This window comes from Phyllostomus discolor, chromosome 3 (genome assembly GCF_004126475.2).
Source record: "Phyllostomus discolor isolate MPI-MPIP mPhyDis1 chromosome 3, mPhyDis1.pri.v3, whole genome shotgun sequence".
Taxonomy (NCBI): domain Eukaryota; kingdom Metazoa; phylum Chordata; class Mammalia; order Chiroptera; family Phyllostomidae; genus Phyllostomus; species Phyllostomus discolor.
In genome coordinates this window covers 2,848,792-2,873,298 of record NC_040905.2, presented here as the reverse complement: position 1 = coordinate 2,873,298, position 24,507 = coordinate 2,848,792, and positions in this window count along the sequence as shown.

Below are 24,507 nucleotides of genomic sequence, written 5' to 3'. Positions count from 1 at the left end.
GTGGATTTTCAGGTCTATTTTTTTAAAGATTTTATTTATTTATGTTTTAGAGAGAGGGGAAGGGAGGGAGAAAGAGAGGAAGAGAAACATCGATGTGTGGTTGCCTCTCATACACCGCTCCCCCACAGGGTACCTGGCCTACAACCCAGGCATGTGCCCTGACCAGGAATCCAGGAATCAAACCAGCAACCCTTTGGTTCGCAGGCCAGAGCTCCATCCACTGAGCCACACCAGCCAGGCCTCTGGGTCCATTTTGGTCATTGCTGCATCCCCAGCCAAAGTCCAGCGTCAGTTAATATCTCGGCTACTCATCCCATGGTACAAAGCATTTACTTGGCTCTTATCAATAACCTTATCCTGAGAATCACTGTAGCCATATCAGGCCCGGTCCCTGAGCCTGAGCAAGAGTAAATCGCGCTGTGGACACCTTTCATGAACACATTCGTCCAGGTGGCGGTCCGGTCTCATCCTTAACTTCGTGGTGGGTGGACGCAGACCGAGCTCCAGGTCCCGCCCTGCAGCTGCCCGCCACATCACTTCATCTAAAGCTCTGCTTTCCCTCTGAGGACCAGGATGCTATCAGCGCCTGCCCTGCAGTGCTGTTGCCAAGATTAAATAGCATGCGCATCACGTGCATGACAGTGGTATTGCTACCACTTCTGCTTGTTTGCCTTCGATGTGGTCTCAGGGCGGGGCCGGTCTCTGTCCGCAGTGGCCCCTTTCCCTCTGCGAGGCAAGCGTTTCACTCCGTCCTCTGCCCGTCCTCACAGCGAGCGGCAGCCTCCCACTCCTCACCTGCCCCTCAACCGCCACACGGGCGCCCGCGTCCTGGGGTCCGTGACCCAGGAGGAGGCCTCTTTCCTGGTGTCTTTTTTTTTTTAAAGATTTTATTTATTTATTTTTAAAGAGGGAAGGGAGGGAGAAAGAGAGAGAGAGAGAAACATCAATGTGCGGTTGCTGGGGGCCGTGGCCTGCAACCCAGGCATGTGCCCTGACTGGGAATCGAACCTGCAACACTTTGGTTCTCAGCCCGTGCTCAATCTGCTGAGCTATGCCAGTCAGGGCTCCTGGTGTCTTTTACAGCTTCAGAAGAGATTTGACCCTCTTTCTGGTAACCGCCTCTCTGAAGCCACTCCCCCACCCCAAAAATCAGGCTATTGAAGCTCATAGAAAAAGGAAATTTCTTTTTTATTCTTTCTTTTTTGTGTGTGGACAATGAAGTTTTCATTCCCTCTCCCCGGAAGGACGGGGCTCGGTGCGGACAGGGACACCGGCACTGAGGGACGCGGGGGCTTCGGGCTGGTACTGGGTTACAACTGGACTGAAAAGGGTGTGGTTGTCACTGTGCGGCCCTGGCTGCTGGGGCATGGGAAGCCCCGGCTGCAGTGTGTCCCTGCGCTATCTGCCCCTGTGGCTGCAGGGGGAGGTCAGCTCTGTTCCCGCTTCCTGTCACTCCAGTCCTGGGGACAATCTCAGAAGAGTAAAGTGGCCATCCCATTCAACAGGGTCACAGGCCTGCAGGGCCAATGCGGCCACCGTAGCAAATGGGGCTGGCTTCGTCCTTTCATTCGCCGCTCTGGTTTTAAAATATTTTATTTATTTATTTTTAGAGAGGGAAGGGAGGGAGAAAGAGAGAGAGAGCGCAACACCAATGTGTGGTTGCTGGGGGTCATGGCCTGCAACCCAGGTATGTGGCCTGACTGGGAATCAAACCTGCGATGGTTTGATTTGCAGCCTGCACTCAATCCACTGAGCCACGCCAGCCAGGCCCCCCTGGTTTTAAAATGTACTTATTCTTGCTGACCTGGCCCAGTTCTGGCTGGTTCTGGGGAGCAGGGAGGAAATTCTCTTCTTCTGTAACTACTTCAGGTGGGCTGGGGCCATAGAGCGGTCCTGCCTGCAGAACAAGGAAGGTCCTTTCAGATTTCATCCAGGCCTCTCTCTCTCTCCCCAGCCGCTGTTCTTCTGGCTCCGCCCCAAACTGGACCCCTCCCGAAACCTCCCTGAAAAGAAGTTCAGGCAGCCTCTGCCCTCCAGCCCTTTACGGAGGAGTTTGTCTCACATACCTCAGATGCCACACCTGACGTCACATCTACCCACCCCCCCTTAGCTCTGACCTCCACGGCCCCCGAGTCACGTGGCTCCACGTTCCATGCCATGCCCCTGGGGACACTGAAGTCAGACTGGCGTGTTCTTCCTCTGATGAAACAGCCCCGGGCCTCCTGACCACGGCTCCCATGGCAACGTGGCCAGGTCCTGCTTCACCCCACCCACTTCCTTGGCTTTTTTTTTTTTTTTTTTTTTTTTTTTGCTGCAACAGGGACTCTTTGAAAGATGGTCCCCGTGACACTCCCCAAAACTATAAATGTGGTATGACCTGCACTGTGCCCTAGAATTTGACCAGCCAGGATTAGACATTTCAACTTATTTAAAGGCTGTATGGGCTGGTACAGACACTTCTAGAAACGGCATCATACTGTTGGCCCAGAGGGAGGCTGTGGGCAAGTAGAATCTCCAGGTCTGTAAAGTGTGAGCTACTGTGAAGCCAGGTTTCCTGGCTTCTTTACAAACGTGGGTCCGTGCTCGGACTTCCTCGGACGGTCCAGAGCTGCGCTGTCCTCACACTTGATTTTCCTGGGGCAGCCTGTGCGCGGCGCTCCGGCTGGGAGGTCGTGCTTAAGGAGGCTGGATGTGGGGTCAAAGAGACACACCCCTGAGACACAGGGGAAAGAACCGAAGTGAAGGTCTCAGTTAGCAGAGAAAACTTAATACTAATTATTTGTGATCCTCAAGAGATCTGAGGAGTCCTGCCCTACAGAGGTGTAAAGTTCAGAACTTCTGTCCAGCTAGTCGTACCCTTAAGTCCACGCATGCGCTCCAGGAAGGCGAGAGCCGTCCTCAAAGGCATACGGACTCCAGCGCCAGTACGGATTCGTGAGTTTTTCGGAAGTGAGCAGCTATAGATTTCAGCAGACTTAGAATGGGACCCATGATAAAAAAAAAAAAAAAAAAAGATTAAAAACCAGCATCAACCCCCTTATTTTAGGAAGGACATATCTGAACCCTGGAGGGGTCGAGAAAATTACTGAAGGTCACGTAGCTAACAGACAACAGGGCCTGAACTCTAATCCGGGTCCCCCACGTCCCCACTCCACGGCCACAGGTCATTGCAGGAAAGCGTTACTAAATAAAACAAAAATGTATGTGTACATGTATGTATACACTATATGCAGATGAGTATGTACATTTAACACATGCATGTTGTACATGTATTAAAACTTCTATTGCAGCCCTGGCTGGTGTAGCTCAGTGGATTGAGCTTGGGCTGCGAACCAAAGTGTCGCAGGTTCAATTCCCAGTCAGGGCACATGCCTGGGTTGCAGGCCACGGCCCCCAGCAACCGCACATTGATGTTTCTCTCTCTCTTTCTCCCTCCTTTCCCTCTCTAAAAATGAATAAATGAAATCTTTTAAAAAAAAAACTTCTATTGCTCTATTTTATATGAGTGTATCCAAATCTCATATGGCAGTGGATCTTCAGCATTGCTGATTGGCCAGGGGCATCGCTGAAACCATGGCAACGGACCCAGAGCAGGAAACCAAGGCTCCGCATAGACGCCACGTCACAGCCCTCTCTGTGTTTTGCAGCGGATGGCCTGAGCCCTGCAAACTTCAAAGCCGAGTCTGCACTTCAAAGGATCGAAGGAACTCATACCGAAAGAGCGTTCAAAAGTAGCCAGATGTGTTTCACTCCGTCTGCAGCTCCCAGAGCTGCACAGAGCCGTGAGAATCGGTGGCGCGTGGTCTCAAGCCAGGGCGGGGCGCTCTCGTCCTGGAGGGAGATGAGTAACCGTCGTAGCTGCAGTTTATTAATTCGGCAAACGCTACTTAGCACGAGAGGGTGAATTCTGTGGTTTTTAGTTTTATTCTCCAGACGATTTGAGTTTTTAGATAATAGATTTAAGTTTCATTGTAAACCTAATGTTTCTATTACTCACTTTGAAAACCATAAGCACCAATCATAGCACTTAATGGTAACTGCAGTCATGTTGGAATTCAAAATACTGAGTTGCAATATCACTCAACAACAAAAAAGAACAGTTCAAAAAAAAGAAAAAATAGTTCAGAAATGACTCATAGAAATATGTAATATTTGATTTGGGGATAAATGGATAGATATTTTACTGTGGCTTCCTGTTTTATAAACGAGGAGGCTGATATCCAAAGAAATGATGTGACCCAACTTGCCTAGGTTACAATAAAAAATAATATCAAAATAGAATGAGGACGTCTGGACAAGGTGGGGGCATGGGTAGATGCGCTTTGCCTCCTTGAGCAGCCATAAGAATGTTCACGGCTGACCTCAAAACAAAATACAACTGAACTGCCAGAAAACCAAACTGTGTGGAGGTCCGACAACCAAGTATTTCAAGAAGAAATATTCATCCAGACAGGCGGGAGGGGTGGGGACAGGCGGGAGGGGTGGGGACAGGTGGGAAGGGTGGGGACAGGTGGGAGGGGTGGAGACAGGTGGGAGGGGCAGAGACAGGCTGGAGGGGTGGAGACCCGGAGCCAGGGCAGGGAGGCCTCAGTGTGGTATCAGCGAGGCGGTGGCGGTAGCCAGCAGACCGGGCAGTCCCACATTCACACATGGTGGACAAAAGTGGGAGGGTCACTGGGCAGTGGGCCATCCCAGCCCCAGGCCAGACTGAACAGCCCCAGGTTTCCAGCACTGGGAAATAAAACCTCGTAACTTCTGGCTATGAAACACAGTGGGTGTTGGTGCAGCCCAAGAAACTGCCAATCTCTTGGGAAAGTCTGTTTAAAGGGCCCGCAAGGCCCTGGAATGTACGCAAACCCCCCCACACTGGGACTCAACGCCAGGGCAGCATCTAGAAGGGCACCAGTCGCACATGGAAGTGACTAGACAGGGGGTGAGAACTGGGCAAAATGCACTGTTCCCTCTCTGACCCCTCCCCCACATGCAGCATGCCACGAAACCGTGAGGTGGGTTGCCCCACCCTGGCAAACACCTAAGCCTCCACACCTTACAACATAACAGATGCACCAAGACAGAGTCAAAACAGCTCTACCAAATACACAGAAACAAATACAGGGAGGCTGCCAAACTGAGGAGACAAAGACACGTGGCCCAGTGAAAGCACAGGTCAAAGAAACGGAGCGAAACAGAGAGAGCCAGCCTATCAGACGCAGAGCTCAAAACACTGGTGATGAGGATGCTTCAAGACCTCACTGAGTACGGCAAACACATAAGGGGAGAAATGGAGGCTACACTAAGTGGAATTTTTTTTAAATCCACAGGGAACCAACAGTGAAGGGAAGAAAGCCAGGGTTCAAATCAATGATTTGGAACAGAAGGAAGAAAGAAATAGTCAACCAGTACAGAATTAAGAAACAAGAATTCAAAAACCAACAACGAAGAGAGAAAAAGAAGACTCTGGGACATCTCCAAACATGCCATCATCAGAATCATAGGGGTGCCAGAAGGAGAAGCGGAAGAGGAAGAAATTGAAATCTTATTTGAAAACATAATGAAGGAAAACCTCCCTAATCTGGCAAAGGACATAGACATACAATTCCAGAAGCACAGAGAGTCCCAGACAAGTTGGACCTAAAGAGGACCACACTAAGACACATCGTAATTAAAATGCCAAAGGTTAAAGATAAGGAAAGAATCTTAAAAGCAGCAAGAGAAAAGCAGAGAGTTACCTACAAAGGAGTTCCCATAAGACTGTCAGCTGATTTTGCAAAAGAAACTTTGTGGGCTAGAAGGGTTGGGCAAGAAGTAATCATAGTGATAAAAAGCAAAGACCTATATCCAAGATGACTCTATCCAACAAAGCTATCATTTAGAACTAAAGGGCAGATAAAGTGCTTCTCACACAAGGTAAAGCTAAAGGAGTTTGTCATCACCGAGCTGATACTATATGAAATGTTAAAGGGACTTATTTAAGAAAATGAAGATCAGAACTATGAACAATAAAATGACAATAAATTCACAACTACCAACAAGTGAATCTAAAAACAACAAAAACAAACTAAGCAAACAAACAGAACAGGAACAGAATCATAGAAACAGAGCTCACATAGAGGGTTATCAGTGGGGAGGGGGAAGTGGAAGAATGGGGAAAAGGTGTAGGGTTTAAGAATCACAATTGCACCTGGCTAGCATAGCTCAGTGGATTGAGCACAGGCTGTAAACCAAAGTGTCGCAGGTTCGATTCCCACTCAGGGCACGTGCCTGGGTTGCAGGCCACGGCCCCCAGCAACCACACATTAATGTTTCTCTTTCTGTCTCTCTCTCTTTCTCCCTCCCTTCCCTCTCTAAAAATAAATAAATAAAATCTGTTTTAAAAAGTTTATTTAAAAAAAAGAATCACAATTGCTAGGTACAAAATAGACAGGGGGAGGTTAAGAACAGTATAGGAAATGGCGAAGCCAAAGAACTTACATGCGTGATCCATGGACATGAACTAAGACAGGGATTGCTGGAGAAAAGGGGGTACAGGGCATGGGGGAGGGGAAAAATGGGACAACTATAATAGCATAATCAATAAAATACACTTTAAAAAAAAGAACAAAATGAAAGACCAGGTTGAAGTCCAGAATGATAATAGTTTTAATAACGGTAGCCTGTTTAGTCTTTCGGCGTACACCGGAGAGCATAAAAATAATAATATGAAAGGAAGATGCAACACCCACATGAGGGGGTATGATGGGATACTGCTCAGCTATAAAAAAAAAAAGATGAGCTCTTGCCAATTGCCACAACATCAATGGACCTTTACGGTATTATCCTAAGTGAAATAATTCACATGGAAAAGGACAAAGACCGTATGATTTCACTTATTTGTGGAACATAAAACAAAAGGGAAACAAACGAACAAACAAAACAAAATCAAACTGGTAGGTCCAGAACACAGACCAGTGGGTAGCGGAGAGGAAGTGGGGTGGGACCGAATGAGAAAGGGTCAGATACGTGGGGACGAGTGGAAAGAGACCCGCCGTGATGTGAAGAGTGGAAATTATAATGCTGCACACTCAAAATTGATTAGTTAGTTAATTAATGAAACCACTGGTGCTTATCCTATTCTTTTATTATTTTAGGGAGGTCTGCATTACCCAAGTCCGCAAGCATCGGCCTCACCCTCAGAGGGCTATTTACGGCACACAGCGGAGCCTCACTGCCTTTGATGCCGACTCGCACACATGTTGGAAGCTGCCGAACCGTGAGTAATCTCGGATTGCGAGAAGAATCGCAAGTTACCAGCGATGGAAAGAATGCCACAGGCTGGTGGTCATCCAAACCGAGCGTTTCATTTTCCAGATGTGGCAATTGAAGTGTCACAGCAGAAGTGACAACAGGAGTGGCCTTACTCAGTGTCACTCCCCGCAATTTGTTTGGAGGGTGTGTCCTCCTCCTCTGTGCAGATGGGGCCCCCGCGCAGGAAGAGGCCCCGCCAGACTGGAGCTGCAGGGCCCCGTGCCTCCGGGCTCCAAGGCCGTGGGAGGGAGGGGCAGAAGTCGCCCTCCCGCAGGGCTGTTTGATCGCAGCCTCCAGGAGCTGCTGCTCTGCAACTCGGGCAGGAAGCCACGTGCCTGTCGCCCAGGTGACTCACAGGGACAGCTCACGAAGAACGGACAAAGGCCTCGGCGGTGGCCTGAAACCGCAGGGTGTGACTGGGCTCAGACTTTTCAGGGACAAGGGTCTGGGTCACCCTACCAGTTAATCCACTCAGACCGGCAGAGCCCCAGGCCAAAGAAGAGAAGAATCCAGAATGTTTAGGAGAGGAGGGAGAGGATGCTGTCAGTTGGGGCCTGAGGAGCAGCTGCAGGGGCAAAGGCGTTCCCAGAATCCGGAGGAGGTGTTCCCGGGTCTTACGGGCACCAGGAGCGTCTGGGCAGCTCGAGGGCAGACTAGGACGAGCCGCACAGGTTCTTCGTCAGGACCAAAGCACTCGTTTCCCGGCTTCTGGAACCGCAGGCTGAGCGCCTCTGCGGGGAGACCTTATCAGAAGACACACCCCCTCCCCGCACCCCGGTTACCTGCCCAGTGTGATCCTACCTTGTCAAGAGCAGCACACGTTCACCCGGGGCGAGTGCAGGAGTGTGACAACCTGGTCCCCCTTCTCCAAGTCAGAACTGCTCTGCAGTGTCATCCCGGCGCCAGAGCACAGCCCTGGGGTAGACCGAGGCCTCCCCCGCCCACCTGATTAGTAGGGCCCTGTCCACTCTGCCATTTCTCTAAATCGAGTCTGAAATCTGGAAGTCTGTGCTCGTGCCTACAATAGGAGGTTGCTCAGAGCATTAGCTCATCAGAGGTCTGAGTAACCCGCACATCTCAGGGACATGTGCTCAGCACACGGCAGACCACACCTGGTGCTGGAAGGGAAGTGTGCGGAAGGGGGGGTTGGGGGGGGAGGGAACACCCCTGCAGCGGAGCCAAGGGGCTATTGTGGCAGGGGAGGGGGGCATTGAAGTGGCGAGGACAGGACACCCGCAAGGAGCAAATGGCCCTAGCCAGGCTGAAATAATCCCCTTGTGGATGACAAAATCTGATTGAAATTGAAAAGTTAAAGGATCAACTTTTGAATAAATTTATCTAAAGACCCCAGGTAAAGTGCTTATTGGTGTGATGGACATGTTTACTCCTCTGTCCCATTAACACACACACCAAAATGACATGTGTGTGCACTGGCTGTGTCGTTCTGGCTCATTCTGGGCAACCACCATAAGCAGTCTCGATCTCACACAGGAATTGCAGTATCTGAGAGGTTAGAATTTCATCATTTTCTTAAATTTTTTAATTATATTGTTCCCATTACCATTTAACCCCCTTATACCAGCCCTCCCCCTGCAGAGGTGCATTATTTTTAAGCACTTTCTGATGTAATGTCCCTGTCCATCAGTGTTGCAGCCCATGCTGGGTGAGCAGAGTTCTCCAGGAGTTTGGTGATAATACAGTGACCACTTCCAATAAAGGGCTGGCCTTGTTTCGTTTCTTTTCACAAAGTGGAATAAAGAAGATAACATAAAGCCTTTGGCTACTCAACAACAACCCTCCGCTTCTCTGTTCTGCAGTTTTCGCACTCAGTGACGAGGCCCCGAATGAGTATTTGAGAACCTATTTAGAATGGATCGATGTTTCTTCTTTTCTCACATTTTCCCTTTCTTTAAATTGTTGTTCAAGTGCGATGGCCTCCATCCCCCCCCCCCCACTACTTGTCTCGGCCACCGACCGGCAGTGACCACAGGACGCTGCGGATGGCTCACTGAAACACGAGAAAAACATGCACAGAATACAACCAGGTCCTGTGGGGAAGTAGGAATGGAACAGCCACTCTCTCTGGTAGGGAGTGCCATGGCCACCCTCCTTAGGGGAGAGCGCCCCTAAGGAAGAGCACCCCATTCTCCCTCCTGAGCAGGTTTTTTTATTGGGTTCATTTGCATAAGAATTCAGGTAAAGTTCACTAATCATTGCCAGGAAGTAAGGATCAAACAATGGATAACAAGGAAGTCTAAGGGCCTATTTTGAGTCAGGGCCTATTTTGAGCTATAAAACTTTAAGGAACAAACTTACTTCTTCCTTGGACCCTTATCATTCAACTGAGAGCATTCTAAACAAAGCAGGTTTCACAGGATTTTACACATTCTTTCTTAGGCCTGATCACCCAGGGAACCCGCCCTTTCCAGCACAGGGCGGCACCACCCTGTCATTGTTTCAGGCTTAGGTGGAGCCAGGGAAGTAAGGCAGCCAAGAGGTTAGGAGATTTTCTCGAAGACAATGAGGATTCAGGCTATGTCAAAGCCGAGGGGCGAGGGTCTATCACCCCCTTTTGCTGTAGCCCCCAAAGTCCTTCCTTGGGGGCCTCCCATGGAATCGTGCCTGTCTTAGGTCGTTCCCCCCTTGGGGAATCTTACCCATCATTGGCTAACCGACCAAGCACTGGGGACCAGTTATGGATGAAGTAGCAGAAGCGGTGCTCCTGCCAGGGAGATAAGCCTGTCTCCTTGGTGGCTTACGGTCCAAGGTCATTCCCTCAGCCTTAGCCTTGGCGGGGGTTACAGCTTCTGAAACCAGGCAGGGTGGTTCCCAACAACTACCCTGCCCCCCACATGCACACATCCCTGCCTCCAGCCTTCAATCCTACCCCCTGTGGCTTTGTCCCTGTGTCCTTTATACATGTTCCCTGATGGCCCTTCCCCTATTTTCCCCCATTATCTCCTCCTTTCTCCTCTCTGATTACTATCAGTTTGTTCTTTATTTCAGTATCTCTGGTTATATTTTTCTTGTTTGTTTATTTTGTTGGTTAGGTTTCACTTATAGGCGAGATATATGGTATTTGTCTCTCCCTGCCTGGCTTATTTCACTTAGCATAATGCTTTCCAGCTCCATCCAAGCTGTTGCAAAGGGTAGAAGCTCCTTCTTTCTTTCTGCTGCATGGAATTCCATTGTGTAAATGTACCACAGTTTTTGACCCACTCATTTACTGGTGGGCACTTAGGTTGTTTCCAGCACTTGGCTATTATAAGTTGTTCTGCTATGAATACAGGGGTGCATGGGTTCTTTTGAATTGGTGTTTCAGGATCAATGGAACAGAATAGAGAGCCCAGAAAGAAACCCAAGTCTCTGTGGTCAATTCATATTTGACAAAGGGGTCAGAAGCATAAAATGGAGTAAAAATAGCCTCTTCCACAAACGGTGTAGGGAGATCTGGACAGCTACATACAAAACATGAAACTGGACAACCAACTTCCACCATACACAAAAATAAACTCCCTGGTCCACCGGGGAGCAGGTGCGCCCGAGCTCACGAGAGTATCACCCTCCTCAAACCAGCACCTACGGGCTCAGGCCGGGAGCAGCGAGGTCTTTAAATAAGCATGAACAAGATGGAAATCCAATCTTGGTCTGCATCTCTCGAAAACATTTTTAAAGCTTCTAGGGCATTGTCCATTCACAGCAGTTTCTGGTCCATGCTGGGTCCCCAGCTCCTTCGAGTCCCCGGCTGCTCATCGGCTCCACGCTCTTCCCGCCCAGACAACGCGCCTCGCTGCCTGATCGCCATCACCGCTGAGCGGCGCTCCCCCCTCATCACACTCACCCTTTGCTCAGCTCCAGCAGGTCCTTTCCTTCAGAGGATCCACTGACCTTTATTCGCCCTGTCTCTCCTCAAGGCCAGGTGCACAGAGGGGAGAGAGGGGGTTTGGAATCTCCTAATTATCGAAAATGTGGTATCCTCACACTAGTTTGTTTGGACCAAGGCTGCAGTTGGGGGGGGGGGGCTCTTAAAAGACAGGACTTTGTTCCTTTTGAGAAGCTCTCACCAGTCCAGGGCCCATTAAACCCTAAAGGCCCGAGACCTCAGTGTATGTGACGAATGCACTTGTCTCCCATGCATCTGGAATGGCACCGATGAGCTCCATCCTTGGACGGGTTGAGAAGAGTCCCTCAAACTGTTGTCTGCATGCTCAACTGTCTTCTGGAACTGGCTGAGAAAGGCTGACTGAGAGCACAGGTTGAGGTTGAAGGCACGAGGTTGTCCACAAACTCCACGTCATCAGCAGTCACGACTATCAGGTGCCCAGTCCTGGGCCCCTAGTGTGCAATATTGAGAGCACACAGCGTCCAGCAAAGATTTGTTGCCCTGGCGAACGAACGGCATTCCAGGGAACCCAGAGCCCTGACCGTCGTAAAGGAAGCAAACAGCAGAGAGCACCCGATGAGGGTTCGTTTGCGCTTAAACTCTGGCCTGGAAATACATCGGTGACACCTTGCTTGTACGAAGCCATGACCACACGGTGCTCCATCATCCTCTCTCTCTCTGCAGAAAGGTTTAGTCGTGCCCTGGACGGCATGAGCTGGAACACAGCAAGTTATAGCAGGAGAGAGACGGTCTCCAAAGACTGGGGTAGGAAAACCCAAGCCCAGTGGCTTGCTGTTCACATATGCTTGTCCCATATTCGACCCCAGAACCCATTACACTGTGGCAGAGGCCAGGTCAATGCCGGGACATTTCTAACCCGTGCTGTTCCGCCCCAGCCAGGAGCAGCTCCCAGCAAAACCTCCTGTCGTCTCACTTGTCAAATGCAGGTCGGTAAGAGCAAGGTGGGGGTCAGGCTGGGCCACCTTCTGCTTCTCACCTCTCCTCCACAGGATCCGCCTTCACATGGCAGGTCACGGTCGGAAAACCAGCCCCGATGCAGCTGTCAAGGTCTGGCCGCCATCTTTGATCTTGTGTGCTTTGCAAAGTTCTCTCCCCGTGTTTCGGAGTCGAGGCCGTAAATATTCTTCCTTCTTCCTCTACTGCTCTGTTTCCACGAGCCTGTGGATTCTTTTTTTTTAAGATTTTTATTTATTTATTTATTTTTAGAGAGGGAAGGGAGGGAGAGAGAGAGAAACATCAATGTGCGGTTGCTGGGGGTCATGGCCTGCAACCCAGGCATGTGCCCTGGCTGGGAAACGAACCTGCGACACTTTGGTTCATAGCCCGCACTCACTCCACTGAGCTACGCCAGCCAGAGCTACCTGTGGATTCTTGAACCCTCAAGATGACTCGGACCTGCCAGGAGCGGCACACCTGGGCTTCTGATCAAGTTCAGCAACATCAGTAAGGACAGGAACAGAAGTTCAATGAACAGAAAGGCGTGAGCCACGGGGGCTGGATGGCAGCCCGCCTCTCGGCCTTGAATCAGGGCCCGCAGAGTGCCGCTGGGGTAGCCGGACGCAGGTGGAACGCGGTCCCCATACTGCTGCCCCACAGTGTAAGCGGGGGGATGTATTCAGACTTTCCAGAAAGTTCCACGTTTGCGTGGGAAAAATGTTCAACACATATATCATTATTTCCAAAAAGTGAAATAGACTGCAGCTTCACAAATGAGTTCCAGCTGTTTAAAATTAGACTGTAAAAGAAATTCCGCGTGAGAACGTTCTCTAGAACTATGATCCAATCCCCCAAGACACTGGCCTCTCCAAACTGAAGCCTCGGCTCGTTAGATGAGTTGATAAGCATGTCGGTTGGGACGAAGCCGGCTCTATTATTTCAACTGCTTACATTACTTACTTTTAAAGGTGAATCTTCGTTAAAAACAAAAGCCTTTAATCACCACCCAGAAGCCACTGGCCACACCGTTGGACACATGGGACAGGAGCAGCGTGTGGGCGGGAAGAACTTTGCACTCAGACGCGGGACACCTGGGTGAGGATCTCTATTTACCGTGTCGGCCACACGAACCCGGGCACCTTTCTTCCCCTCGGTTGTCCCGCTGCAAGAAGGAGATTGTGTACGGTGATGGAACACCACGGTCGCTTGAAGTCCGTCCTCCCTCTCAGATGGATAACTCCGTGTCTTCTCTGGGAGGGATTGCAGTGTGAACACACATCTGAAAACTGAACACAGACAGCTTGGCACACATAACTCAGCTCATTAAATCGGTGCCGCCCTCCCAGATGGCCGCACCTGAATAAACCTCTTTCCTTCAGCATCAGCACCTGCCTCGAGAGTTTGGCTTTTGCCGGGGCAGGCAGCTGAACCTGCGTTTCGGTTACAAATTTAATTCATTCATTGAGAGTTTCACTCAACTTGCATGTGCAAAAATTTCGATGTCTAGTTCTAGCACTAACTGTGTTTATCTGTGACAGCTGGCATTCATTCACCTGTGTTTAGCTGGTGATGACACCCAGGCAGGAAGGTAAGTGTGTGGTAGTTCCCGTTCCTTGTAAACTGCCCACGAGTGCAAACCGAGCCCATTTCTGTATCAGCAGAAGGTACAGCTCACCTGCAGTTTCTCCTCACATTGTACAATGTGAAATTTACCGACCTTAATGAAGTAGCAATGACACAGGTTAACACCGGATTTAATATGTCAGAGTTCTGGAGTAACTGTTAAACCAAGGAAGCGGCATGTTCAACCAGAAGCATAGCTTTCTCAAACACGTGAAGAGAATGAACTTTGGGTCAGTTAGCATGTAAAACAGTGACTTTTGCATTTGACTGTAAAACATCGAGTTTAGCATTTTTTCAGCATTCCAGGTATCCTATAACAGCCGATATCCACTATTTAAGACTGTATCCTAGGAACTTTGAAAAGTCTTTAGAGATACCTACTTGTATATTAAGATTCTTAATATTTAAAAAAATTTAAATCACTGAAACAAACAGAATATACTTTTATGATCAGCCTGGTGCGGTTTAACTATTGTGACAATATGTCACCTAATTAAGTCTTACCTATCCCTTACCAATGGCAATGACAATTTATTTGGATCTGCGAGGAGAACAAACACGGAAAAACTGTGTGTGCGCCAAGACCCCACCTGTCCCACCTTCACCCTAACTGTTTAACGGGCTTTGTTTCAGTACGCCCCAATGTATTTCTTCTCTGAAGGGATGTTCCCATTAAGATGAGAGGAGGTCAGTTCAGGTAGAATCAAGACTAAAATAATAAAGCAGAGACACTTCCTGCAGAAAAGGCAAAAGCCAAGAGAAGCCCAGCATACAGCAAGGCCGGCAGAATAGACAGGGAACCGGAACAGCAGGGTAGGGACAGCATGACGATTAGCCTGTGTCCCCTACCTAAACCATTCCTGTGGTCTGCTCTGCTGGTTACACACCCAAAGTGGGGGGCGAGGTGGCTGGGGGGTGGCGAGGTGGATGAAGTGAAAGGTTTTTTTTGTCTCACTTTACTGGCTGCATTTTTTAAATATTTAACCTGCCCATTGCTCGTTGGAGGTATCCCAAAACCTGAGAGAACTGGATGAAGGAAATGAATATCCGAATCCTAAAGCAATTGAAGTTCCTGCATGAGGTGGGGAAGGGGTGGGGGAGTAAGGGAGAGGGTACCGAAACAAAAGGACCAAACGTCGTAAGCAAAAAAAAAAAAATTAAAATTTGAATATAGTTATTCCTCAATTGAACTAGTAAATAGCAAATTTATCACTGTTGTGGAAAAGAACCACATTAAAAAAGGAAAAGGAAAAATGAAGAGATTGGATCATCAAACCCGGAATGACCACGCCTCCCTGTCCCTTGGATTCCACAGACCCTCCGCGGCCGTTCAGCCACGGGGAAGCGAGCCTGAGTCTCTTTTCTGGAAAGTGGACTCACCAGCACCCACATGACTCTTCAAGAGAGTAGTCTCTGAAATCAGCATTATCACCGTATCGTCTTCCACACGAGACTTCAGGAGCTTTAGAGTAAATTAGATGAACTGGAGGAAAACAGGAAAAAAAAAAAAAGGAAGAAGAAGGGGATCAGATCTACTTGTAAGAACAACGGTGGGGAGAAACTGCTGGCTACCAAGAAGTCTCAGAAACTCTGTGTTAATTTTCATTGTTTGTCTATAATGCCCCGCCTTTTACTACAGACCAGGTAGTTGTCTATCCCCATTAAGAGTAAATGCCAAGAATTATGTCCAGAATTTCACACTATATTTCCCCAAGGAAATGCCTTTCCTAGCGAGTAGAGCTCAGAGTGTAAAATTATTAACTACTTTCAGGGGTCTGTGTCACCAAGTGTTCAGAGAACCAGAGGCCCAGAATTCCTTGCAAACCTCCACTCCTTCTCTGATCTCCTGAAGCCATCCAAAATGCTGGAGAAAGTCAATAAAACTTTTTTGTTTTTGAGCATATCCACATTAAAATAATATTTAAAAGAAAAAGAAAAGTAGAAGATGAGATTTTTATTTTCCTTCCTAGAAAGAGCCACGAGCACCCCAAAGTCCTCATTCAGTGATTCCTGGGTGAGATGGGAGAGAAAGTGAGAGAAAACCCAGCGTCTGCAGAATCGGGGCCCAGAGCTGCATCCCGCTGGGGACAGGGGTGCCCCTCCTCATTGTCTTATCTCCCAGTATGAAGGGAAGCAGAAACAAAGGTCAGAGAGTCCCTCCCGAATCAGGGACCAGAACACCAACCAGCTGTGGAGGAGAAAAGACACAGTCGCCCTGGAGGCAGATTAGAAATAGATACTGCGTTGGGAAAGAGGTTACTGATCAGTACACTTAGAGTTCCCAGCTTTGTTTTGCTTTTTTAAGCCTCAAAACTACCAAAGAAAGCAAGGAAGGAGAGGAAAGGGTAAGAAACACCCAGGAAACAAATTAAAAATTAACTGTACTTATACCTCAGCTGAACTAACAACATGCTGAAATTACAAAGAGGTAGTGAATAAAAGGGAAAACATAGACATTAAAAAAATAAAAACAAAATGCACTGTGAAGTTTTTCCCTGCAGTCCAATGGGAAAAGCCATAAAGAGGAAATCAACAAGGTCTCAAAACAAAAAAGCCAAATGCTCTTCATTGGAAACTGCGAAACTCCAGGAAAGGGAGAGCATCTCAGATTAGGAAGCCCTAGAAGTTTGGCTACCAGGGTTGCAAATTCAGATAAGATAAGAAGCCAAAGGAAGTTTGCTCCCTTCCCCTTTGATTGTCAAGGTAACAATGCAATGCCTCTGTGTGTGGCGAGCCAGAGTGCCGCTAAGGAGATCTCGGTGATATGGAGTGCCACAGCCACCTGGGGGGCTGGTTAGGAATGCCGGGTCCCAGGTGCCTCCCCCGGGGACGCTATTCCATTTCTGAGAATGAAGCCCAGGAGTCCCCATATTTTAAACCAACATCTAGGGTGACTCAAAACAGGTGACCCTTATAGCTCACGTGGAGAAACCACACTGTTAGAAATTGCTCCCGAAATGACCCTGCGCACATGCTGTTCTGTCTCAGTGTACTCGAGACGTCTTGTTTCACTCCCTCAGAAAAAGGGAGGATACAATTCTAGTTCCGATATGCAGGCCAAAGACAAAATTCAAAGTGTTCCCAGCAATCTATGCATCTACAAGCCAGGCTTCTCTCTGTTAAACCCAGGAATTTTGCTGCATGCGCTAGATGACCACCTGCATAGATCCAAAAGTATCCTCTGCTTTGAAAGCCATTTCCGATTCTGTAAGGTTCTATAAAATCATCCTGTGTGAGTGTGTGTTCAGTGCATGTTTCAGAGGGCAGACACGTGCTGTTTGTCCAAGTCACCACATGGGGTTTCAGGTATCTGAAACTGACATGACATTCACATCCGATATTGACATGATTTCAATGGAAGTTTTTATCAATAGAGTTTTTAAAAATTACCCACAAATAATCGAGAGGGGGGAAATGGGGCAGTCCTGTATCTCATGTCTGACGACGCTCATCCTTCTACATTTTCGGACCACCCCAGGGCTGGCAAAACGCCCCGATGCACAAGGGCTGTTCACGTGTCCTCGAGGTGTGAGACTCAGTACAGGACCGAGGGCCACTGAGACCCCCCAGAAAACCGTCTGGGGTTACCGACTGGAAAGGAGCATGGAACAGATGGTCCCATTTTCAAAGGGGCCCCAGGAGTTACTTTGCTTCTCCAACGATGAAGGTGTACTATTTTGCCTCAGGTTAATCCACCTCTTTAGGGATCAGAAGTGACTTCCTGTTACTCTTTCACGTTTTTCCAACAGTGGAATCTTACAGTTTTCAGGCTCCATGCTCCACTGAGTACTCAGTGACCGATATTTTCTATAAAATAATATACAAAGCATTGCTAGCCTGGTCAAGCCTTCTTTTACAGCCACGATGCCCTAGCCAGGCGCTTCGGTCTCCGTCGAACAGAAGACGTGTTGCGTTTTTCTGTGTCACTGCTGCTGGAGCCACGAGTCATACGAATCTCATTTGGGGGAGACTGAGGCTCGTGTCTACACTGTAATTCTTGGTGCTCTGTCAGACCCCGCTCCTCCTCCTTATTCTCAGTCTCCAGTAACTGCGGCCGCTGTCCGGCCTGGATATTCAGAGGCGGTCCCCATTTTATGTATTTCTGTCCCGTCCCGTAATGCCAACGCGCCCATAACAAATTGTCCTCGGGAAGGATAGCCACAAAGGGGATACACGCCTTCAGGATGACTGGCTGAATCTCCAGGGTCTGCCCACTGCTCTCCTACTCTCAGGGCCTGTTCCGTGGGAGTTTGTTGAGGATGGCATTGATCTCACCCTCAAGGTCACGGGACGCCCTTGCTCTGTAGATGACGCCGTCTGCTTCCCGCTTCTGCAGGAATACAGGTCTCCTGCTGCGTGGGCTCAGCGTGGCGCTACAGCTCTCTTGTCCATGGCCCTCGTGTCCGCTGCTGCCGTCCCGCTGGGTTTTCTGGCTGTGACCTGGCCTTGACCTCTGGTTTTCACCTCTTCTCTCGTTCCCCTCACTCGTGTGCGATCTCCTGTTCTTTGTCATCCGTTCTGTCCGCGCCCGTGACCCCGGCCCTGCTGGTGCACGCTCTCACTCTCAGACACCTGCAGTGCCCTCCTCCGGGCCTCAGACCAACTCCCTCCGCCTGCCTTCAGACTCTCCTTCCCGGGGCCTCCCGCTCAGACCTCCTCCTGGCCTCTCTCCTGGCCCCACGGCGTGGCGCTTCCCCTTCCTTACAGCTCCCAGTCTGAACCTTAGTTTTCTCTTCCCTGCTGCTTCACGGCCCAGGATTACCCTGGTGGACTTCTGGCCGTTGAAGCTACTAGGGACAAAAGCACAGATCCACTGAGAAATGAGTCTGCCCGGAGTAAGAAGTATAAACTTGGGAGGGATGTTTGTGACCGCACGGAAACTCCATTGTGTTAACATGACCTTTCTCCTTTCCGTGGGTCCGCTCACTTTCTTAATCATTCAGCCCCGAGGACGTCAGATTCTGGTCGGTCAGCATCAAACTGTCTTACGAACGAAGCCTTGGGTCTCTACCTCAGAAGCAGAGTTTCATTTCGGTCAGGGTAAAGATAACGCCTTGACCTCAGTTGAGTGTCACCCCGAGGCCCATGAAAGCCGAATCGAGCCACACCCTCAGGAAACCAGACAGAACAGCGCCACCCGTGGCTGACACCTGACACCGGGACCTGACACGTGGTCAACTAACTGCTCCCGACCGGGTCCCAGCCAATCAGGAGAGCCCACGCCCCAGCTGCCTAAGGCACTGCAATCAGGGATGCTTCCCCTACCTAACCCTCCCCCCCCCCCCCCCGGGAGGCCACCGGGGAGCCAGGTCCTTGAGCGAGAGCCCCCCTGTGTCTCCCAGCGTGGTGTCATGGTGACAGGCCACTAAACCCGTCCCGGCGTGGCTGCAGACGCCCGTGCGTGCCCGAGCTTCGGCGCGCAGGCACACAGACCCTTCAGCCCGGGCGCGGGCTGACAGTGGAGACTCCGGAATCCACCCTCAAGAGAACGGAGGCTACTCCTGGGTACACTGAGTTTCTTTTCATTCCCAAGCCAGTTTAATTGTTGGGTTGGTTTCTGAGTAAAGAGAAATATCAAATTGGTAAAAAAGTAAAGTTAGTTATTCAACTGGCTTAAGGGAGTTTTTTTAACCAATTCTCTGCAGACAATTTTGATCAGAACAGTCAAACTTGTTTGTCCATATGGTGCATTCCCCCCAAAATATACGTACATATATATACATAAGCTCTTTAGAAATATTATCTAACCCATGACATCAACTATCACCTGCACATTAGCAACTCCCCAAACCCTATTTCCGGCCCTCCGGGCAAGCCCTAATCCCAGACGGGCCTTCCCATCACGGCTCCCCTGCACCGGGGTTTCCGCCAGCTGTCCGCCGCACCCGGAGACTGCACGCGGGCAGGTGGCATCTCCAGGGGAGACAGCCGCTCACGACAAGGAGGAAGCAGACTGCACTCAGGATGAAGGGAGGGGTCAGTCACCCCGCCTGCCTAGGACACCGGTGTCATTTGAAAGACATGTCGTGAACAAGGACTTTGTCTCGGGGGCTAGAAATACTGTTCGGGGAGTTGCTAACTTACAGGTGATGGTTGATGTCACGGGGTCAGATAATCTTTCTGAAAAACATTCATTAGATAACATTAAAGAAAAATCCATGTTGGAGAGTAGGAGGTAAATTTGGAACAAGCAGAGCTTCTCATGGTCTCCCTAAAATCAGGGCCAATGCTTCAAGCCAAAAGGTCTCTCTAACACACACACACACACACACACCACACCACACATACACACCACTCACTTGAATTACCGATGCACAGAAAAAAGTGTGGTGGGTTTACACCAGACTGTTGAAGGAAGAGGCAAAGTCAAGCCATTGTACATGTGGGTGGAGTTAAGAGTCAGCATGTATTAAAATCCTTGTGGTTATGATGGCAATTTTGGGACAACATAAGGATAAAAATTAATATTCTTGAATTTTGTGGATCTTTGATATGCTCTGTGAACACCACACACACACACACACACACACACACACACACACACTGTCCGACCAGGTTCTGACTTGCGCATGGACATTTAAAGGCCGGAGGGAGCCCTTGCTTGGTAAAATTACAACATGGTTAAACCACATCCCCGGCTGTTCAGAGCTATGGAATTAAATCCACTTGGAAGTCACTTGATCTAAAATATTAACTTACAGATGAGGACAGTAAGAATCGATAAAAGGAAACAGTATCTGAAACCTCACACAGACCATTTCCTCCGCGAGCCCCGTAACAGTTTCCTTACAGTGGGAGGAAGCAGCTGTCTTAGGGGCTGCCTCAGGGTGAAGGGCACACCTGCACGTGGTTTGCGCAGGTCCCTCCCGCCTGGAGAACTGGCTGATTTCACAGTGCAGACGGGCTTTTCACAATGACAAGACACCAAAGGTTGGCCTCTCCCTCCTGCACGGAGCCGCACCTGGCGCTTACTGGGCAGTGAGTGCGCCGGCCTCCCGCGGGCCACTTGGTTCCCATCACCCCACCTCATCATCACGGCAATCTTGTATATCGGCTCCTGCCGCCCTCATTTTACGAGTGAGGACCGTGAAGCTGAGAAAATAGATATCATTCCCCAGACAGTTGAGCAGATAATTAAATCAAGGTGGAAACCCAGATCCATCTGATTACCAAGCTTTTTCTGTGCTCCTTCCATCGCTGGATCGCGTTACTGGGGTCCTGGGATAATTGAGGGAGACAGAGGGCCAGGGGAGTCAGAGCTGCCCCCCGCCCCAGTGCTCAGGGAGGAAACCCTACAGGAGCCAGCCTGCCGCCCAGCTGGTTTCCACGGTTACGATGCAAGGTGATGCTGTCTCAGCGAGGGGGCCTCCTTCGTCACCTGGATGGGCGGAGCAAAATATTTTACCGCAAAGTACTTGTGATCCTGAACCAGGAGATAAGAATGTGCGATATTGCCTTATTGAAATGCTATCTCCTAATTTGGGGGTTAAATCCAGTCCAGCGTGGATTTTTGTAACAAATTCTCAAACCACAAAAGATTCGGAAATGTTACCCACAAGTCACTGGGGACAGAGGAATAATGTCTGGGCTTGAGCAACGTCTCTGACATGCCCTGGTTTCCAGGAGCCTTGAGAAATGGATTCCACCTTAATGAATACCAGGTGTCAATTTTACACAGAATCTGAAAAGTAATTAAGAGGAGGCGGGATGAGATCCAAGGAGTTATTTTGGTTTGGGTAGGAGTCCTGAAGTTCCCTTTGCCAATATTCAAAAATATACCCCTGGAACATGGCCCAGGGAAGGAATACTGTTTGCCCCTTAGCCTTCCCACTGAAGTTCAAGGACGCGAATCCTCCTGAGAACATTAGGCCAGCAGACATGCCCAGTTCTGTTGCTCCCTGGTTGAAATCCCTGCGGTGGGTGCTCAGAATGAAATCCAAACGCGTCCATAAAACTTTATGGCTCTCCGCTCTTGCCTCATCCTCTTTATTTTTAGCCGCTCCAGTCACCCCACAGGCCAGTGGAAGGCAACTGCTTTCCCAATTCTGTCTCCTCTCCAGGCCTCGGCTGCTCACGCCATCCCCTCCTGAGGGAACACTCTCCATTGTGGCATTGCCCTCCCCGCACCCGCTCCCCGTTCCCGCACCGCCACCTCCGGCCACCAAGTCCCACATCCCCTTCAGTTCCACCTGGAGTTCACTTCCTCTGGGAGCTCTTCCCCGCTCCCCAAGTCTGGGCGAAGTGCCTCCCCAGAAAGCCCCCACTTTCCTCTGTACTTATTATAGCGCCTTATAACGTCTCCTTCTGTGGTTTCCCTCGCCAGCTGTAAGTCCTATAAAATGGCAAAGACACGTTGCCAATTAGCAAATACTTGTCGCGTGTCCATGCTATGCTAGACATTCGGGGAACTGCCACACTAGACATGTACGATGCTCAGCCCGCCTAGCCCAGCGCTGCAGCCTAATGAGAAACACATGCTTCTGTTCTCCGACGAGATGTGTTTGTGACGGAAGATGCCTGGAGGGGTAGCGTGGATCTTTTCGTCCCTCGCTCGTACTCAAGGCAGGGCAACTCCGGGAAGACGGACGCCTGCCCTCCTGGAAGGTGGAGCCGGAGCGGTCCAGAGGGCCCCCGCTGGAGAGGCACCGCCCGCTGCCTGGGCCAGACCTGCGGGGCCGAGAGGGGAGGGCGTCAGTGGGTCTTCGGATACCACGCACCAGGTCCTGTGCCAGGGACAATAAAGACGCTGTCCTTGGCCTCCAGGGGACAGGATGTCGAAAGATACCCTGAGCATAAACCCCGGTGGTCTTGGTGGTACGTCTTTTTGCATTAACACCTAATTGATTAGCTAGCATGAACCCATGATAAGATTACTTTTCCGCTGAAGCTAATTTACCTCACAGAACTCATGGTGGGGGACATACAAGCCAAGCAATCAATGAGATTAGAAATGAACTACCGAAGGCTGCCGTTTCCACTCCATGCATTCGAGTTTTGCTGAAAACCCCAACGTAGACTCCGTCCCTCTGGCCTTGTAACGCGTGGACTAGAGGAGGCATCTCACTCACGTACTCAGGCATGTTGGTGCACAGATGCAGGATGCCAGTGGGGATGAGGGGAGGTGACGCATTAACCCCTCGGCGCTCTGCACAGGGAAGGGCCTTCTCCCCCCGCCCCCCCCCCCACCAGTGTAACTAGAGCTGCTGCACCGACTCGCGGAGCACTTCACTGGCTGCAGGTGTCCGAGGCTAGGGGGTTGGTTCCCGTCTGGAAGGCCGGCAGTCTGATTTCCTGCCACTCACACACGGGGGCATCTTTGCCCATTAAGCAGGGCGTAGCATGTTACATCCTCTGCTCCACCTGAGGGCCGCTGGGAAGATGCAGGAGGTTGGGAGACGGGAGAAGATGAAGAAAGAAAATAGGATATTAGATCAGAAGCTTGAGAAGAGATAACCGAGCCCCCTCCAGGGTGGCTTGGGGAGACAGAGACGCCTCTTAAACTTGGGTCCACCAGATAAATATCCGATTTATTAAGAGAAGGGTTCGGAATTTCTGAACATTCGTGTTAAAGCCCTTTTCTTCCCACATCTCCTTAAAATTACAATGTAAAAAAAACCCAGTACTGATTCTACTAAGTAGCTGTAGAAACAGACCGACTAGCGCGGAGGAAATGGTAGCGCTGACTACCAAAGTGTCTGCAGGGGAGAAGCTCCAGAGAGAGTGAGTCACTTCACCCTGCAGAAGGCTCTGCTGGGGACCAGGGTTTCAGGTCACCAGCCCGCGGGGCAGGCTGGGGCCTCCAGGAGCCACCCCCCACTGCAAAAGGAGGTCACTCGGAGTCAACACACTAGGCAATTATTAACCGTAGGAAAAGCCAACAGTTGTCTGAGAAGGGAACTTAGAACAGCATGGTCAGTATTTACACAGTCGTGGCAATACTGGCATGCCTGCTTCACCAGGACGCGTGGGAGGACGAGGGTGGGGACCGAGGAGAAGGGACCTCAGGATGCAGTGACAGCAAGAGAGGGGATGGTTGACAGCTACAAAAAGAAGTCAATAGGCGATGCTTAAAATTGACACAGCAAGAAAAATCAGTTAGGAATGGCATTTCTAAGTACGGAAGGCAGCGCAGGGCCGAGGCCGTGAGAGTGGGAAGCAGTTGCCTCCGGAACGCGGGGCAGACTAGGGCAGGAGGGGGAACGGCTTTCGACGGGAAACTTGTAGCTTTGTATGACTTCTTAAACTATGTGCATGTGTTACGTGGCTAAAAGAAGAAAAAAGGTTAAGCTAACAGAAAAGAAAAGTGCCTGTGAGCTCCTGGGGCACTGGAGACGTCAGGCTGGAAGAAGTCTTGATTTAATGCAGCCGCGCCCAGGGTGTCAGGCACGGACGGGGGAGGGGCACGGTCACGTCCGCACCGCTGGCGTGTCGTCAAAGCCACCACCACGGTTCCACAGTACAAAGAAGGGAGCCCAGAAAGTCGGGCCACAACGTGGCCTATGCTGACGCCTTGCCAAGCCCCGCAGCGCGGCAGAGCGCTCCGGACGGGGACCGTTTCTGCCTCGTCCCCCGCTCTCTTCCCGACGCCTCGCTCGGGGCCCAGGAGTGGCTGGAACACGGTGTGCTGCCAGGTAGGTCCTGGAAGGGCCAGGGGGAGCGATGTGTGAGGCATATGACTGTCTAACCACTGTATTGCACACCCGAAACAAACACAAAATTATACCAACTATAGACTGTAGTTGAAGGAACCGAAGGTGCTG